Here is a 21,454-nt window from a genome sequence, read left to right as displayed (position 1 = left end):
TATATGTAATTGCATTACAATGTTGCAATGGCTACCACATCACTAGATGATAGGAATTTTTCAGTTTCATTATAATTTTATGTGACCACAGTCATACATATGATCCATGGTTGACCAAAAAACCATAATGTGGCATATGACTATACTTTATTTTTTTGACTGTTTGTGTATTTTTTGCTTCATATAGCTAAATTTGCCTAAAGTCATATGTGCATGTTGGTGAAATCCACTGAGGAGTTGCTGGGCACTGTACTAAAGATCTGAGGTGCAAGAATTCTGAAATTGCATAAAAAGGGTCCCTGCTCTAAGGAAGCACAGAGTCATTCTTTTTTATAATGACAACAGCAAGTATTTAGCAATGGCTTGGTCACCTTTGTAAAATTACAAAGAATACTGACTCTTATTTGCTTAGCCCAGAAAAAACATACATGCAACTTCCTATTACATGTCTTGTTTTAAAGCAAATCATGTGATCCTATATAGTTTCAAGAAGGTGGAAAGTGCAATCCTTCCATGTTCCCGAAAGAGAATCAGAAATATTTGGAATAGCAGTAAGACCACCTACTTGGCCCATACAATTTCAGACCTTTTATTGTTTGTTTGCTTTAAGTCTCTCTACTATAACCACAGGTAAGGAAAAAGGGTCAAATTATGATTATCTGGTGTTACTCCAGTTCAAACATAGAAAATACCTGTTCATATCTGAGAGCTTCACCTTTAATAAAGACCAATTCCAGTCCAAAATGTCAGATCATGGAGGACTCTGGAAATTATCTTTTGACATGATTATAACTAGGACATCTATCCCAGTAGTTTTCATTTCCGTCATCCTCTTGATATTACTTCTTAAAGTAATGAAGCACTTCTTAAATATAGACTTTGGGTATCACTTCACAAGATCGAGATTGAGCAGATCTGACATGAATACTATAAATCTATTTTAACATAGGCATTCCCTCCAACAGGATTCCAAGGTAGCTTTTTAGGGCTTTAATTTGTATCCGAAGACAAATATCAAGTCCCCAGCTTCCTTGATTCTCAGAACACTGATTCAGATGTAGTGTAGAGTCAAAGGATCCACATTTCTAACTAGGATCTCAGGTGATTCTGCTAATCTGCCAGCCTTGCTAACTATTACATTCACCCATTATTACAGAGGATGAAACTAACATCTAAAGTTGGTTAATACTTTAAGGCTACATAGCTAGGTAGGGGCAGTGTTATCATTAGAATTGGAGGACAGTAGAGAATGTTTGAATTCAAAAAATGGTAGAGATAATCTAGTCTTCCTCACTTAAAATGAGAAAATTAAGTTACAAAAATTGAAATGACTTACCCTCAGAGCAAAGAGTTTGCAACTTGTGAGTCTCAACACATTGCCATTTCACAGGACATTATGACTATTTATGACATTAGTTTTTCTTTTTTCTTTTCTTTTCTTTTCTTTTCTTTTCTTTTCTTCTTTTCTTTTCTTTTTCTCATCTTTTCTTTTCCCCTCCCCTCCTTCCTTTCTTCTTTCCTTTTTTCCTTCTTTCCCCTTTTCCTTTGCTTTGTGGGTTTTTATACTTTAACACTCTTCTCAATCATCTGCTTGCCAGACAGGAAGAGGAAGGGTTTGAGACTTTGTAAAATTGTAAGATGCAACTGTTGGAAATGGCAGAGACTATACAAAGAACACTTTCTGCTCTTCAGGACCAGATCCTGTCTTGGCCTCAAGCTGCTGCCAGAGGATTCACTTTGTCTGTGCAGCAGGCCTCTAGGCCTCAGTCATTTACCATCTCCCTTTGATAGCTGTTGTTGCTCAATTCTAGGTGTTCTTTTAGTCTCAAGGCTTCCAGCTGCTCTTGGCTGCTATTAAAGGAAACAAACCTCCAGATTGACTTAGCTTAGAACATTTCTGTTTATCTTTATGGAAAGGCAGCAAATAAAAAAAAAAATAATAATTGACATGATAAAATTTAAGACATAAGAAATTTTACGAAGTTGTTAACATCATCTTTTCTGGTCTATAATTGACTATATTCTAAAGAAACAACTTGGGCTTTCCTTAAGATTTTTCTACAAACTGTTATTCACAGTGAAAAGACTCATCTCTATCACTACATTCCAATGTATATAGCGAGACTGGAAATAATTGCACACTCTTGACAACAGGTATCTTTTCTTTGATCACTTTGCATTTATGAAGATGTGTATTTTAGGTTGCATCTGTTTCAAATTTGTCACTTTTGTCACATCATATCCCACTGTCATACAACGTAGTGGAAAAATGTCTAGAATGCTAAATTTCAGGACAACATTCAGTGCTTTACACCTTAGAAGACATATGAATATAATATCATGAAAACTGATCAGTTTTTTCTAAAATTAAAATACATAAAGAAGAAGAAGACATTTGAAAATGAAGATATTTGGAAAATCAATAAATGTTTTTAGTTATATTTCCTCACTATTTCTCATTTTTAGCTTCTGTAGAATCTGTAGAATGAGCAAAATATAAGTAAAACCAAATTTCCAGGTCACTGAGTCTTTTACGAAGGGTCAGAGGTGTGCTGTAACTTTAAGCACATTCTTTGAGTTTTATTGCCTTGGTTTCCCCATTTGACCAGCAATCACATTCTATTCCCAAATCTCAGCAGATTCAGGCTTGGGAGAGGAACGTGAGTAAAGGAAAGGCACGTGGCTGAGATTACTGTATCAGAGACTAGACTCCTTAATTTTATATACGGTTTTTGGCCATGATTAAGATGGATATACTGATTTTTAAGAAATGATCTTTCTAATAGAAAGTGATTCAAACACATACATATAATGTATATGTGTATGAAAGCATTGGCAAACTAAAAAAGAATATAAATAATGAAACTTTTTAATATCACATCTGACATTTCTTAAATGTTTTGTGAGAGCAATTTTTGCTATTTGAAGTGTTGTTAGTTAGACAGGGACCAAATCTGCAGATGGCAGAGAAAAGCAGGAGGTCAGTAGTTCCTAGGGGCGGAGAATCAGGAGAAAGGACTGCAGGAAAATGCAAAACACTTGACAGTCCTGCATATCAATCACCTGGTAACATCCCACTCCTCCTATAGTCCCTCCCCCAGACCAGGCCAATGAAAGTGACCTACCTAGGAGTCCTTAACCTCTTTCTCTACTAGTGGAGACTGACCCATTTCTCTCTGGAACATACTGTCACTTTGTATAGCTCCCTTCTTTTCTGCAATAAAAGCTGTTTGTGTGGAATTGCCTCCCATCTGTGGTCACTCCATCACACTGGCCCTCCTTGTGAATTTTCCAAGCAAGCAACCAAAGAACCAGGACAACAGTCCACCAAGAGGCCAGAGCTGACAGTGTGAAATAAAATGAGAAGGGATATTATGAGGAAAAAGATTACTCCCTGAATTTCCTCTGAAAAGATGGTGAAAATAAAGAACTCATGGCCATGGCTTACTGTAATTAACTGCACAGCAGAAACTGTCATTTGTAGTTACCCCCAAGGCTATTCTGTGGGTTAAATCCATTTTCTTAAGATTTTCTTTACACAAATTGTTCTTAATCATTTTGCCACTGTTGTGGAAATGGCTAATCTATATTTACTAAATGAAAAGAGTATTAGCACTATTATCTTACTACATTTTGAATCTTACCCACTGTTATAAAATCAGAGAGTTGAACGCCTGTTACCTCCTTGAATGAATACTTTTGCATTTAAAGAATACTATCAGAGGTGCCAATTTCATTAATGAAAGTCAGGGAGTTTTTGTTCTTTTTGTATGAGGTGGCTTATCTAAAAATTACAAAAATCTAAAGATAGAAAGTATTTTTTCCTTACATAGTCCTTAGCATCTTTATATTTTTGCCAAAATGGTACTAGATGCTGTCCCTCAGAGCAAAATTATTTCTGAATGCCTGACAACTTCTGTAGACACAGCTGTATTGTGTTATGCTGGTAGATTGATTAGTTAATTCTCATTATATTTTGTTCCTATTACAATTATAAATATATTTGTAGAAAGGTAATTTTCATGCATATAAATAATCATGCATTCTTTCCTTGATTTAATCAGCATTTGTTTTATTTTGAAACATCAATGACGTATTTCAGCCAGCAAATATACAGCATTAAGAAAAACCACTTTGCATCATACAGCTTCCAGAGCCCTACAACACAAATGTAATTAAGAGTTGCTAGAGTGTTCATGAAAGTGAAAAATCTCACTTCACACAATTAGAATTCCCTCAACGGTAGGCTTGAGAAGAGACTGTGCATGGGCATCTGTACTTTTAACAAATGCCCCAAGCTGGAGGTTTAGGGAATTATGCTCAGAGAAATACAGTTTTTAAATCCAGAAAAAGGAAACAAAAAGTTTCTTTTTTAAAACCTGAAGGAGCAACTCTTCTATCTCTTGAAACCTATGCCAACTTTTTCCTTGCTAAATAACTGTGTAATTTGCCTTTTCTGAGTAGTTATAATTAAAATTTTATATTACTTGGCACTTCCAAATCAAAGATTGAATTCCATTGGGTTCTGAAAATTGCTAATTGTTATTGCTAATTGTTAAGTAGTATGAATGTAACTAAAATATCTAAACACTTCAAAAATAGTGGAAACTTTGAATGAGACATTGATAATAGAATACTTTTCATATGTTCAATAATTGTGTTCTTACATCAAATTTCTGTATAATATACAAAGTTGACTCTCAGAACATGATCAATACTTGTTTCCTTCTTGGAAAGATTTTAATGTAGAAAACATTCCCAGTGTGTAAACTTGGGAGTAATCCATACAAGGGTCATACTGTGAAGTACTTATTTTAGATGGTACAAATCCCATTTTTGTAATTTCTAAAAATGGGGGTTGGTTATAATGTAATAGGGTAATTTATTCTCCAGTTTTTATTTATGTTCTAATTTTGAGTGCTTGTACCCATCACAAGTGGCCATATCAGCCATTATGATCTCCTTCATGCTCAATGACATATAATATTAGAAGGGAGGGAACAAAGTAGCCAAAATATCATATTTTAAAAGTCTATCAGACACAGTCATTTGCTCCCATCATTTCTACTCTCTTCTCCTCCTTCCTCCCACTTCTTCCATTCCTGGAGTTTAATAATAAATCTTTGCTATTTTGCACCTCAGCATCACCGTGGAAAGAGCATGGCTTCCCTAACCTGCTGGTTCCAGGAGGGAGATGAGGGACTTGGGAACTGAATTGCCCCATCTGTTTGTTACTGGCTCTAAAAAAAAATTTCACTGACCTCTATGTGTTTACTATAATCCTCTCCCTTTCATGTTTCAGATTCTGAGGCTAGTGGGGATTGATAATCAAAACTCTGTAACTTTTAACTAATTATTTGACTTTTTTGAGTTGTTTCCCTGGAAATGCAGAATTTCTGTAAGACAAAGGAATTGAGATAATGAAGCCCCCCCCCCCATCCCCACAGGCTTCCTGAAACCAAGACTCACCATCCTCCACTACCTGCCCCAATGCACATAGCCCTGTGTTAATTTCAACACAACCTGCTCCAATGCCTATAGCCCCTCTGTAAAAACCTGAACTCTCTGTTAATCAAGGAGATGGATTTGAGGCTGATTCCCTGTTTTTTCCACAGATGTCTTTCATATTAAAAATGCCTTTCTTCCTTGGGGCAATCTTCATTATCTCAATAATTGGCTCTCTGTGTGGGGAGTAACTGGACCTAGATGGAAACCCCTTTGTGGATTTGTAACACATCCTGTGCAGCTGGAATCTGCCACCTTAGCTTCCTGCAGAGCTGCAATGAGAACCAGAGATCAATCAAAGGCCTCTGAGCAACTAGTCAACTTGCAGGTGGATGAATGATAATACATGATTACTGCCTTAAATCCCTGAATTTTGTGGTAGGTATGTGGCAATAGCTAACACATATAGGGGAAGTGGGACAGTCACCAAGAAGCAGAGCTGATATGAGAAAAGATGTCACTAGAGGAAACAGAGAAAGAGTACAATTGTCCCCCATTATCCATGATTTCACTTTCTGGGATTTCAGTTACTTGTGTTCAACCATTAAATAAAAATATTAAATGGAAAATTCCAGAAATAAATAATTCATAAATTTTAAATTGTGTGCTATTCATAATTAAATCTCTCACTGTTTCACTTTGTCCTGCCCAGGCATGGTTTTGGACATCTACTGAGAAACTTAGAATGTATCTCTTCCCAAGGATAAGGGGAAACTGCTGTAAAGAGAAGAGACAAATATAGGATAATAGATTGTTAGTGTAAGCAATTATAGAGATTAAAAAGTTAGGGAATAATCAAAACAGTTCCATAAACTATCCAAATTCTTAAGACCATATGTGTATGCAATATAGAATTTTTCAGACTTTATAAGTTATTAGAATGCATAAATGGTATATTTGTAGCATTCATCAACAGGTTCTGGGACACCACCTCATAATACTTCATTCTAAAGCAAAACAAATGAATATTCACACTGAGTACAATAAATAAAGACTATAAAATTCATGTCAGTTCAAGTCAGGTTTGGCTTCCAAATGAGTCATAGAAGATATTGTAGTTTTCAGAGCTTTCTGGATTTCAGAACTGCAGGTGAAAGACCTATAACGTCAACATTGCAGAAAATTATAAGAATACAAAAAATTAGAATTGTTGACTTGGATATTAAGGTTAATACCCTGCTGGACTAGCTAAGGTTTAAAAAAGTCTAAGAAATAGATGTTCAGTGAGAAGTTCAAGCTCTTAAAGAAATAGTTAAGGAAAGATACACACCCTCTCCTTCTATGGATAGTTGTCCTATGGACTTATGCCCGCCCAACCTAATTCATATTCTTGGTATTATTATTATTTTTCAAAATTTAGATGGAAGAGATAATTTACTATATTTTCTTTGCACACAATAAAGGAGTTCTGCAGAGCCTGAGCAGAGTATAATATGTGTACAGAGGGCAGTGTGAAGGGCTAGCTTGAATAATCCCACTCCAAACTCAATTGTTTGGCTATATTCCCTGAGTGGCTATTCAGCATATGTTTTAAAGTAGTCTCTACTTCATGAAAGACACAAAAGTGTCATTATTTCTGGAAAGGTATCTAGAACTGGCAGAAAATATAGAACTTTGTTGAAAACGCAGGCTCAAAATAAAAGATTCTTGTCTCAGTCCGATTCAAATACATCTGATAATTTAACAGCATGTTACAAGCTAATTCACATCTTTGCTGGTGATTTTATGCCAATGAAAAGAATGGTTCAGAACTAGTTACTACGTTCATATTTCATAGTCTCTAAAATCATTCTTTAAATATCTTGTGCATTTAATCCCTATCCTGTTATAAAATATATTATCATTATGATTATTATTAATGTCATTGGGATAGTCATGTTAAAATTTTACAAATTATTTTGGTATAGTATTAAATTGGATAGCACATTATCTTAGGAATTTTAAAATACAATAAGTAGTTTAAGTGTTCTTCATGTAAACAAACATATGTGGAAAATTATTTCATTTGATATTATTTATCTATTAGCTTAATAATCACATTTGTTGATTAGGTGATTGAATGAACAATATGTTTTTAACCACCTACCAATATTGAATATCTTTCAAATAAAAGCGTTTATTATTTAAACAACCCACATGTATTTTAAATGCTAATGAATTTTTCTTAATTTTCAATAATGCTTTTCAATTTTTATATAAACTAAATTGAATAGTTGTGTTGTCATAATTTTATGGATTAATAAAATTTCCATGGAAGTGAATAGAAAAATGTTTGTCCATATTTTGTATCTGTTATATTTGTTTTCATCAAGGTACTATGAATGATTAAAACTCTATTATATTTCTATGCTTGCTTGGCTTAAATGTAATATTCTTCAACATTTTATTTCTACATACATTTTTAAATAAATCACTGTCTATTCAGAGGTTTGACTACATTAGAATCTAAAATAAATATATCAGATAGAATGCTCGCATATTAAAACATTCAACATGAATTTTATATTAAAATGTTAACATTGCACATTATCTCTGATAAAGTTCATGAGTCTTCCATATTACTATTTTCCCTTTTTGTTAAAAGGTTGAGAATATCATTGGGATTTCTTCAGAATATAAAGAGCATTAATCGGTTAGCCATCCTGATACTGTATTATGAATGTCATTATCTCAGAGAGATGAATCTGTTCCAGGAGTCTGTTAAAAATGAATCTAGTTCAGATGAACATGGATCATAACAAAAGATACTTTTTCACTATGTTGTAAAAGAGTGAAAAAAGATTTGATGTTTGTAGAAAATTAGTTATAAGAAAAATGGATCATTTAAGATATTAAGAACAGAGCAAAGAAAATTTTATTATTTGAAATTCAAACATAGACTTCAGAACAGATAGGTGATAGTGAGAAGTAGTAATTATAAGCAAAATAAAAATAAATAAATAATTATTTAAGCCATATCTGGATCTGGAGCTTGTCAAAAGTACAAAATCCGGAATTGTGGAAACAATGATTGTTAACATCTATCAATAATATATCCTTTTTTATTTTCATTTATTCTATTTTATTTTATTTTATTTTTGAGACAGAGTCTCACTTTGTTGCCCAGGCTAGAGTGAGTGCTGTGGCATCAGCCTAGCTCACAGCAACCTCAACCTCCTGGGCTCAAGTGACCCTACTACCTCAGCCTCCCGAGTATCTGGGACTACAGGCATGCGCCACCATGCCCGGCTAATTTTTTGTACATATACTTTAGTTGGCCAATTAATTTATTTCTATTTCTAGTAGAGATGAGGTCTCGCTCAGGCTGGTTTCGAACTCCTGACCTCGAGCAATCCACCCTCCTCAGCCTCCCAGAGTGCTAGGATTACAGGTGTGAGCCACCATGCCCAGCTAACATATCCTTTTTTAAAACACTGAAAATTCATCTTAGAAAGAAAAAACTTTTAATTGTAAATTATGAATTTTGATTTTAGATGGGTTTTTGAAAGATATAAAAACAAACTTTTGTTTGAGAGCACAACTTGTCTAAGAGACTTAAAACTAGATTTTGTATTTTATTGTACTATGATTATAACCAGCTGAAGCTCATGAAATGTCATTAAATTTTAATACATAACCCAAGACACCAGACTTGTAGAGGACAGAACTAGGAGCTCCTTCCTGATCAATGAACAATGGGGACTACACCCCTGATTCTTGCTTCTGAAGCAAAAGTATAATAGCTTTAATGTTCCCATTTTAACAATTCTATGAAGGATCTGCAGTTTCTTTGAAGTGGTAGTCTAAAATTATTTCTTTTGAGGACTGCTTACCTTCTGAACCACTTTTATGTGGATTGAGGCCTATGAAGGAAGGGTCAAGAAAGCTCTTATCTGTAACTTATTTGTGCTGCTAAACTATAACTAGAAAAAAGATAAAAGTATGATTCTTATGTGAATATAAAATTAATGTGTGTCAAAAGTTTAAACTCATTATTTAATATGGGAACTAGCAAGATGTTGGAACCAGTTCAAAGAAGTCAAAGAACATTATATATAAAATATACATATGTATATATACATATATATAGTGTGTGTGTTTGTATAAACACACACACATATATATATACACACATACACACAATCAGAGATTCTGAAACAAATTTGCTAACAGATGAAAATTTGTTTCTTAGTTTAAAGGGAAATAAAATGCAACAGTTGGGATTATATTTTCTACATAGCAGAAATCTATTTTATCTCCACTAGAAAAAACTCATTTTCCTTGCTATGGATAAGAATTATTTGCATTTCTGTCTATTTTCTACAATTTAACTTCTACCCCTACAGAGTTTTAAAATAGCCTAGTCAATATAAAGACAATTAAAAGTGAAAACACACATAAAATCAGATAAGCCTTCAAGGATCACTAGACAATGTATTGAAATACAGTGAAAGAAAACCCAGTAATCTTATCTGTCAATTTTCATGTCTTGGAAATTTTCCTAAGAGCTTCTACTTGTATCTAAGGTTGAATTTTTTTAAAATCTAAAAATTCTAGTTCAGCTGCCTTCATGCTTCCTCAAATCCATTTATCAAATAATTGTGACATTATTGTAGAATTTCCCTTCAAAGAAATTTCAATGCACAAAATCAAGAAATCAGTTATCCAGAAGTTGGTTTACCAGTTTACTTTTCCCTTAGAATAAACTCTCACAAAAAAGTAAAAACAGCAACTCATACTTTGTTTTAAGCTTAAATGACAATTTATTTTCAAGAAAGATATACTTCTAAAAAATTATAACACTTTTAGTAATAATCTTACATGGAGCCACATATTCTCAAATAAAGAACTAGAATTAAAAATTGCAAATTTTAGGAATCTCCACTTTCAGCACTTCAATGGACCCAAAATTGACTGGATAAGCCAAAAGGGCACAGGCACATCATAATACACCAAACTGTGGTTAGAATTCATAAAAAATAAAAGCATATATTTCAGACACTAAACATTTATTGATTGCATACATTGCACAAGTTGCCTCTTGATAAATATTTTGGGAAATAAGGACATGAAAACTCTGGGAGGGCTTGAAGATGTAGAAGTGAACATCCTTAACTCCTGAGACCTCATAACTAATAGTTTTTTTGTGGAAGTGGCAGGAGGTTATTTCAGCCCTAGGTCTCTTGAATTGGAAGCCTGAAGATTTTTAGAGATAAAAAATATGCATGTACCATTAAAAAACAGGCATGTTCCATCACAAATGGAAAATTAAGATAAGGGAATGAGGTGAGGACCAAGCAAGCGGTTCAGCTGTATAAATAGAAAGTGAAGACAGAAGCAAAAAAAAAAAAAAAAAATTAAAAATTAGTGGACATAATTTCAAGGAAAAGGCAAATAATAGAGACAAGTTACCATGTCAGAACGAAGTCTGTATTTGAAACCAGTCTACGTGAAACGTTTTATAACCTCTATAACTTCTGAGAATTCTGTACTCTTAATTTCACAATGTCATGTGTTATCCTAGTCTATTTAGCTGTAGTGATTCACAATAAAATTCTTTACTTAGAAATTAATAGGTTCGATATTTCTCTTCAATTGCCTAGAAACATGATGTAGGATCAGGTAAAGCAATAATGAGAGAAAAAGAGAGAAAGGAAAAGGGGTAGGAAGGAAGAAAGAGAAGGAAAAGAAGAAGAGGAAGAAGAAATAGAAGAGGAGCAGGGAAAAGGAGGAGGAGAGAGAGTAGAAGAGAGTGCCAGCCTGGGCTTGAAACAAAAGCTGGAATTTAAGAACAGAAAAGCCACAGCAGGTCTTTTGGTATGGCACAGATAACATATGTGCATTATACCAAATATCTAAACCTCAGGCAACTCTGAAGAGGGGGGGAATGGAGGAAAAGTGTCTAAACTAGAGCCTTTGGATCATGGGTTCAGGTTATAAGTATGATAAAAATGTTCACAATATTACAAAACTGTGCTGCTGACAAGCTTATGATTTCAAATCCCAGTTGAATAAATTCCATGTTTTATCTTTTTCTTCTATTCTATACTAACTTCTGTGAAGGTGGTTTCAAATCTTTTCAAAGCACCTTTAAACCACTTTCCTCACTTCCAGCACCTCACAGCAGATAAACTCAGAGAAAATTTCACTGGTAAATAACTCTGAATTATGAAATAGCTCAACTCCAACCACCTCACCACAACTAGCTGCTAAAATATCTATCCTCTTTGGCATTTATTAGTTCCAAGAGAATTGGTGGAAATTAGATTTGTAGAAAGCAATTTGGTTGAACACAAATGATCAAAACAATAAATTGTTCAAAATAGAATACTCACAATATGTGAGCATTCATGTAATATTAATAGCACATTTTTTTCTTTTTTTTAATTTCAAAATAATAAGGGGGTACAAATGTTAAGGTTACATACATTACTATTGCCTTCCCTCCCCCATCGAGTCAGAGAATAATACCTTCAATCAAAAGAGGATATTTCTGTATTTTAGTTTGTCACAAGCTTTAAGTCATTTTCTAATATATTCAAAAGTATAATTTAAAAATATAAATGTATATTTATTTAATTATAACTATTTTATAACAATATTTTCATGACATTTTAAGTATCAATACCACTTTCATCTCTAAGTCATTTTTCAAAAACAAGTTTATTGAAATGAATGTTCAAAACATTAAAACATGTTTAAACAAATTTTAAGCAACCTAGTGTAATACAAATTCTGTTTTATGACAATATTTTCATGACATTTTAAATACTACTTTCATCTCTAAGTGATTTTCCAAAACACATTTATTCAAATGAATGTTCTAATCATTCAATTTATTTAAATAAATTTTAAACAACCTATAGAAATACAAAATTTTAAAATACCAATAATTTCCTGTGTTAATATTTATTAGTATTTTTATTACATGTAATCATATGAGGCTCACAGTTCCCATTTAGCCATGGTTATACTGTTAAGAATTATATTAAAATATTTCTACAGTTTTTCAATTAACATGATTTAATTCTATTTGATATAAATATTATTTACAGTTTAAGTAAGAATTGAATTTCTACCTTTAAGAAAATGTGACTAAAATTTAAAAAATAGGGAAAAAATCAAAACATACTAGATTCACAAATAAGATATTTCTAAGTTTAAAGACTTTGAAATGAACTAAGATTTTTGTGTTTGGAAATGTAATGAATATTAACTTATAAACCTAGAGGATAATATCTGAATATTATTTTCTACACTGAAAAATTACACTTAATGGCATTAAACACAAAATAAACCTTGCATTAACATTCCCCCCATATCTCTTTTTCCCTAAAAACACATAGTGGGAAATGTTAAACTTCCTTTCAGTAGAAATAACTGATCTCTACTTAGTGAATTCAGAATGATTGATGGCTTTTTTCCCCCCGGTTATTAATAGACCTGTAAGAACAATCCCTGCTCTTTTATGAGGAAGCACTGACACTTCAAAAGAAAAAGCGCTAGAAATACTTTTTTAAAAATTGTAAAATAATATACATACCATAAAATGTATCATTTTAACCATTTTAAGTATTTAATTCAGTCACATTAAATGCATTGACATTGTTGGGCAACCATCACCATTGTCCATCTCCAGAACTATTCTATTATCCCAAACTGAAACTCTGTAGCCATTCAACAAAAATCCTCATTCTCTCCTACCCAGGAAACACTAGTGTACTTTCTTTTTTAATTTGACTATTCTTAGTACCTCATGCAAATGGAATCATACAATATTTGTCATTTTATGTCTGGCTTACATTATTTAGCATAATGTTTATGAAGTTCACTCATGTTGTAGTATATGTCATAATTTCATTTCTTTTTAAGGCTAAATAATATCCCACTGTAAGTATATACCACATTTTGTTTGTTTATTAACTCACTGATGGATGTTAAAATTTTTCACATTTTTTGTCTATTGTAAAAAGTGCTGCTATGAACATTGGTGTACAGATATCTGTGAAGCAAGGGTGAATAAATACATCATGAAATTTCTTAATGTTTTAAATGCGGCTTTTTCTTGATTATTTTCTTGGTTGGTATAGGCCTTTAACTGTTTTCCTAGACTTTTATAATGTTAGTTCAGCCAGTTTCTAGTTAGTTTTTCAACAGTTCTGTGAGGAAATGAGGGCTTGGAGCTTTTTAGTCAGCCATTTTGCTTTTCAAAAGAAACTTTTAAGCAGTGTTGTCTGGACATTTTTTTTTAGCCTTACAACGGAAAGTTGTGATATGGAAAATAATTTATCTTATACTTCACAAAGAAATTATAATGATATTCATGGTACGTGGATACAAATTTAGCAAGCTGTTATTATGCCACAGAAACTCCCAGTATATGAAAGTCTTCAGGTTATCTTTGTTAGTCTTCTCATCTCTCTTTTATTATCCATCTGACCTAATCTGCCACATACTTTTTTTGTTCAGCAACAGTGTAAGACAGAAGGGAAAGGTATGATTATCACCGTATCATACAAAGTAGAATTTAGGCTTGGAGATGAAAAGTAATCTGCATAACTCTAAAGTGGTGAATGAAAAACTTTAACATAAATTGTTTGATTTCTCTTTGTCAGCACATTTTCTAGCAGCCTTCATTAATTGGCTTTGCCTGTTTCAATTTACAGACTCAAAAGTTTAATCAAAATTTTTCTGGCAATTATCATCCAAGAGACATAGGATATATCCCAGGTCTGTCATCGTTTATTACATAATCCTCTTGGTCTTCCTGGGCACTTAATAAATTATGGAATTATAATTATTGGTTGTGGGTAGTTTAAAATTAAGTTATGGTTGCCTCCATCTACTCAGAGTTAAGCACTATAAAGCCCTCAAGTCTCTGCTCAATTTTAGCTAAAAGCCAGCTCTCAGGTTTGACCAGAATTTACCTCACAGGCAGCTGAACTAATGGATTAAATTTGGCTTGGGAAAAGGGTGAATGAGGATGGGGCAAGAGATGATTAGACTAAGCCTAATAACTAATAAAAACTTCATTAAACAACATTGATTTATCATATTCATTTTATTCACTTCTCAACATAACTAAGAATAAATATGCCTTAACATAAAATGATCTATTTTTTGTTTCCAATATTCCAAGGCTGAAATCAATCATCTACCTTATAAAGGCCAAACTTAGGGCCTTCTTTATATTCTTTTTGATTGGTCGCCATTTGGTTTCTGAATCATTCTCTGCTTTGATTCCCCTTCTTTCTTTCTTGTGACTCATTCTCAGGAGCAATTGCTGCCTCTTCTTCCTCTCACGGACTAGAACTTGTTGCTAGTCTTCAGGTTATCTTTGTTAGTCTTCTCATCTCTCTTTTGATTATCCTTCTGACCTAATCCCATAGTTTTAATCAAGATCTTCAAACTGAAATTCATAAAGGTTTTTTTTGAGATCTAAAACTGTAGTTATTCATCCACTCATTTGTTCACAGTATATTCTCATTTAAAAACTATCTACAAAACATTCTCTTCAACTGTATCTCATTAGTATTTCCAATTTGATTTCTATCAGAAATGTATATTAAATGTGTCCCATTATGAGTTCCTTCTCTATACTTCCAGGCTATTCCCCTCTCAGTTTTCCTCATCTCAATTACTGATATCCTTACAAGTCACTCAACCTAAAATCCTAAATTGTTCTCTTTTCTTCTCACCCTGAATGGGATCAATGTTGATATAGTTTGAGTCTCCATTCTAGGGAATTTCCTTCATGACTGCTCTCACTAGTTAAAAGAAAAAAGAAGCAAAAATAATGTATGTGCTTTATACAAAAGATTTATTTACCATAAACAAATATTAAAATTAATTTGAATCACTAAGGCACTAACAAGTAGAATCATGAGGTGTTACTAAGAATGTGTAAAATTTGAGTCCAAAATTCACACTTAAATAATTAGTGTTGACTACAAGTTCAATTAGACATTTCAAATATACTAGGTCTTAGAGCCTTTGTTTGTAAGTTCATATAGAATATATTAGGATAACTTATTACAAACTTAATGAACAAAAAAGCTACATGAATGTGATGTGCTTGAACTTCTGGAAATAATCCTTAAGTGATTCTTTCAGAGGTCCCATTATATTGTTTTAAAATGACACTGGAGAGTGAATAAATGCAAACAATAAGATTTTACAAGAGTAAAAGCATTTCTGAAACCATATAACTGCCAAAGAATGGATTTTAAAGCATCTTAAGTGGTTTGATTAATGAATAATTTAAAAAGTCATTGTAGCTAACTACTCCATGTTATAGGACCTTTACCCCTTGGACAACTGATAAAGAGAGAAGTTCAGCTTTAAATAATGTAGGTTGAATTATAAACTCACATGCTTATCCCAAAGCCATCCATTTTATGACCTGATTGATTACCTATATTTTTCTCTCCTTAGATTTCTTTGTCTTTTCATATAGATGGAATTATATGATGACTATGAAAAATTAAGAAAAGAGTAACAGCGAAGAAATATTTAATAACCCACACATGCCTGTATCAAAAGCAACTGGGCCTTTGAAGCCATGTGTACAATTTCTACACATGTCAAACACTTCTTTGTGTTTGTACCTTTGCTCAGCTATTCTCTGTGTAGAATTTTCTTTATGTTTTTATGTATAAATTTTACTCATCTTTCAAAACCTGATAGGTCACCTACCCAGATTCCCTGACTCATAACTGAGAATTCATCACTTCCATATATGCTCTTCCATAACACTTTGTCTATAAAACTATAACATGTATAATATTAATATGAATTGCAACTGATTACATACACTGATATAAACCCAATATATTCCTAATGTACCCTACCTCACCCAATAAAGGATTAGCTCTTTGAGGTCAGAGACCATATTCATCAGTTTTGTATTTCTCTGGAAACAGCAAAATGCCTTAAACAAAACCATTGCATAAAAATGTTGACTTAATTGACTCTAGTGTTCCACAAAATTAAATTACTACACAGAGAAAATGGCCTCAAAGTCTGTAACTTACATGATCAGAACTCAGTGATAACTGTACTTTGACATTAGCCCTTACAAGTATTCTTTTGTTCCACTTAAAAAAGTTAAGTATATTATGTCATATTTTCTATTTATTTTATAAAACTATATCTGTATATAGAATTTCTTATTTATTATGACCATTATATTAGTTGCAAGAACAGAGAAAATGAATGTATAAAAACCACCTGTGCAGAAAAAAATGAAAACTTTCTTATACTCTTCCTGGATATTAAACACATTGAGAGTTGTCCTGTAGTGATCTCTCTCTAGTTGGACATTGACCTAAGTAGAAATAACTTTAGCTTAATTCAAGTCCTTTTTGATGCATTTGCTTTCAAAATACATGGTGATCCTGTGGAACAAGTAGTGGCCATGCTACTCATTTCAATGATTTTTTTTTTTTTAATCCTGGTAGGGCTATCTACTGTTCACCTTACTTTTAGTAAGAAATCACCACCAGTGGGCTACAACTCTCTTTTACAGGTCTAGAGATTGGAAATATGGATATTTATTGCAGTTAAGGAACTAAGAATTTTAAAGAGGCAATTTGCCAAAGCTGGCTGAAAAATGACCTCATTCTCCTTCAAGTTTATTGTCAAAACAGAGCTGTGCTGACACTCCAAGATACATGATGTGGTTTGTGTCTTTATGCATGAATTTCAGAGCTATAGCCCTCAAAAAGGAATTGTGCTTGAATAGCTGACTTCATTTTTTACTAAAGACTATCTCTTTTATAATTCATCACGTAGGAAAAGACTTTTAAAGAGTCTCAAATAATTATAATTTAGAATACTAATACATAGACTTTCTTCCTGTGGTCAGGGTGGGAGGGTTTTGTGGGCTTGCAACCTGTGCGATTGCAAGGGCCATGTGCTTAAAAGGATCCCATGGGTGGTTTTGTGATCTGCTGTCACTGTCTTGAAATTCTTATTTGAACAAGGTATTTCTATGGTTTAATTTTGTGCTGCCTATGGTTTCATGGTTTAGAATAAGTCAAAAGGTTGTGGCTCCTAAAAGTGACAGGTATAAACCATTTATGTAAAGTTAATATACATTCAACTTCTTGAATTAGCCATTGATAGACTATAATCCAGAAAATTGTATTGCAATTTAGTATATTGTATTGCAATATTGCAATTTATATTGCAATATTAGCAGTGGAATCCCATTCCCTTTTATTTATTTTCTCCCAGTGAAATGTTATACAGAAGCCTAACCTTTGAAACCACAAAAAGTGGAGTTGAACTGGTTCAAGTGTGACTGAACATGAGGGAACATTCACTGTCCTCTGAGTATAGAGATGTGAAAGGTGGTTGGGGATAGTGAGGCAACATTAAAGAGTCCTAATATGAGAAAAAAACTTAGTTTGAAAATCACAATGGCAGCCAAAGGTATAGGAATAATTGCAGGTAAGGGAAAGCCTATCAATATTTAGAATCAAAACACTTTATCTAAATGACTGGGCTTAACAAACATACTGTTCTTCGGTGCTTGATATAAGAAGACAAATGAAGCAGAGCAGACTTTTCAGAGGCTTACAATCTAGTGAGTACTAGAACTTTAAATCTCAGGTAACCTTTATCTTTCCACCTGAATATAGACGATTATAAAGTTTACAATTATGTCACATACAGACTCTAAACCAATATGATGGTATTAACAATTTTCAATTTATTGAGGAAATATGAGACATACCTTAATATCAGCTCTCAGGCTATTGCTATGACCTCATGCACAGGTGTGTAAAATATTTTGATTAGAACTTGGTGTATAATACAGACCTGTATCACTTTATTGGTATTAAAAATAGCTCGGACACAATGCCATTAACAGGAGCTCAACAGACTATTCCATCATGAACGGTCTTAGAATATTGGTAAACACCTCTCCGAATCCAAATTGAGCTGTAGACTCACTATCTCATTACATGAGTGCAAGGCATGAATTTTATGTGCTGAGGCCATGTCAAGCACTATTAAACTGACAAGGGTATAGAGAAGAAACAATGCAGACCTTTTGGAAACTCTCATTATTGCTTCCAATCAGGAGACTAGAGGTGTGTTGTTTCAATAGAGAGAGATGGAGAAATGTTTTAATGCTGTCAGCAATCAATATTCCAAATGCACATTTTTTTTAGGAAAACACAACACAGTGATCCTTTTTTAATATGCCTATCAGCTTGGTTATCAAAGTCATATTTCAACATTGCCTGAGCTCATTAAATTTGTACTTGAATATAAATGTTTGAATATGCATTTTTATGTGGAGGAAAACATCTTCAAATGAATCTAAAGTGGATTTGAGGACACATTTCACAGTTAATGATTTATCAACTAGAGGTATGACATTTTGATGATACCTCAAACCTGTATCCCAGGAGACCCACTGCCCTTTTAAAGTAGTGGTGTGTCCTATTGCCTCAGTCACACCTGAGCCTACTAGCGGGGTTTCTTGAGTGATAGAAATGATAACAATTACATCAGTTTCCCTGAAATCCAACTTCAGGAACTTTAATGGCCCTGGCATTTTTTGACTGTGGGATCAATTACTGACCAACCGAGTGTTGCCTTCCACAGAAAAAACTGTGCCTGACAGAAGCATTTAAAAAAATACTATTTGACATCCAACGAGGTAAAGTTCTCATCTTGCTCTGATAATTATTGGACCTCATTTTATCCTTTGACACTAACCTACCTGTTTATTCCACTGTTATGTCAGCAATATAGTCCAATGTTTGATATTTTTATTTATATTTTAAAATAAATATGTGGAATTAAAAGATATGTGGCTGACTTAAAGTGATTGGAATGAAACAGAAGCAGAGGCCTGAAGATCAGAAAGGTAAACCAGAAGGATAGCTAATCTCCAGACAGTCAAAGCCAGAGTGAAGGCGACCAGGAAGCAGAGTTTGGTATCAAGGTGTGTTTTTGCTTAAGTGGAGTTGACTTCAATGTCACTTCCCTATTGCAATAGTCTTGCATGAAGTCTTCCTTGCCTAATTGCATCCAGTAAAATATTTTGTAGATAATTTGCAGACGAGTTTGCTGCTTTCCATCTTAAAAAGCAGGCCAATCTTAGGTATGTTCCCATGGGAAAGTGCTGGAAAAAGAGTGGTAGGTTTTTGCTGGTGATGGTGAGATATACCCACCTGTTAGCTTTGCTCACTATGCATGTACCTCACATATCACTAACAGAGATCTTGGCAAGAACTTGAATACAAGTGGAACTTTGCTGCAATCTCTCTGGCTTATTTTAATGCAACAGCTTGTAATATAACCCATTAAAAAGTGAAAAATCTAGGGCAAATGCTGGAGGAGAGGTGTAAATCAGAATTGCCCCAAGAAAACTACCTAAAGTAGAAAAGAGACCTTGGGGATGTGTAATTGTCCCTTATCTCCCAATTCTTGTAGAGAGTAGGCCGCTGGCATGGAACTCAATTATTGTTTAGTACATGCTAGAAAGACCATTATACATAAGCAACAATATTGTAGTAAATCAGTTGCTGTGAGCCCTCCAAATTTAGTGCATTTTCTGTGTTGGAGCATAAGGTGATTAATGGCAGAGTGTGGGGACCAGAGGGCTACTTTTGAGATATATTATTTTTTTCCTCAAACATCATAACAGAAACACATTTTTTATTTCGCTTTAGCAGTTTCTATCTCTGTGTCCATTTTGGGAAAGAAGAGAAGAGAGACAATGCAGGTATCATGTTTATAGTCCTTTCTCAATTTCCATTGGAAAACATTGTTGACAAGTCAAAAGCATAAAAAATACAAAATGAAAAAAATGAAAGTGAGTGAAAAAGGCTTTATATTATAGAATAAGTATGGTAGATCTATGCAAAAATAATTTGAGGCATCTTTATAAAATGCATATCACAGACAAAAGAAAAGCAGTTTGAATGTTTTCACTTTCTCCTATGACTCCCAATCTGTTGTTGTATAGAATTCATGAATCATTATTAGGTATGTAAAAGCTCTTACTTAAGTTACTTTGTGTCAAGTTTCTCCTTGATTATTAACAAATTTAACAAAGCCTTGTTATATGTAATTGGAGAACATTTGGGAGCTGTAATTTTATTTCCTAGGCATTTGCAAATATGTATGAAACTACAGGAATTTGATTTAGTGGAATTTTGTAAGCAATTTTCACTTATCCTGTTCCTGGAATGCAACTCTAGGGTATTCTGGGCTGTTCCTGCTACACAGGACAGTAGTTTCAAAAATTACCAGAAATCTCTGAGCATGAGTCAGTTTTACATGCCTGTGTATGTATGGGGAAAGGAGAGAGGGCTGGAGATATATAGTTTGCTGTGTGTGTGTGTGTGTGTGTGTGTGTGTGTGTGTGTGTGTTAATAATAGTAGCTATTTAGGATAATAAAAGCTATTTGTCACACCCTTTTATTTTATTTTTTCTAACTTTTTTTAATTTCAGGATATTACAGGGGTACATATGTTTAGGTTACACATACTGCCTTTGTCCCACCTGAGTTAGAGCTTCAAGTTCTAATTCTTTTTCTTTTCTTTCCTTCTTTCTTACCTTCTTTTCTTTTTCTTTTTCCTTTTCTTTTCTCCTTTCCCTTTCCCCCTTTCCTTTCCTTTCCTTTCCTTTCCTTTCCTTTCCTTTCCTTTCCTTTCCTTTCCTTTCCTTTCCTTTCCTTTCCTTTCCTTTCCTTTCCTTTCCTTTCCTTTCCTTTCCTTTCCTTTCCTTTCCTTTCCTTTCTGTGATGCCTGTTAGCTTGCTACTGGGTTTGAATCCTGAATCAACCACTTATTAGCTGCATGACTTTGGACAAGTTAAAAAGTTACTTAACAATAGAAACTCTAATTTATTGCAAGTGGAAATGAAAGTGACACAGCCACTTTACAAGACAGGTGGGCAGTTTCTTACAAAACTAAACATGCACTAACCAGATAATTCAGCATT

This window comes from Microcebus murinus, chromosome 1 (assembly GCF_040939455.1).
Source record: "Microcebus murinus isolate Inina chromosome 1, M.murinus_Inina_mat1.0, whole genome shotgun sequence".
Lineage (NCBI taxonomy): Eukaryota > Metazoa > Chordata > Mammalia > Primates > Cheirogaleidae > Microcebus > Microcebus murinus.
The sequence above is the reverse complement of the archived record's forward strand: the minus strand, read 5'-3'. Positions refer to the sequence as shown.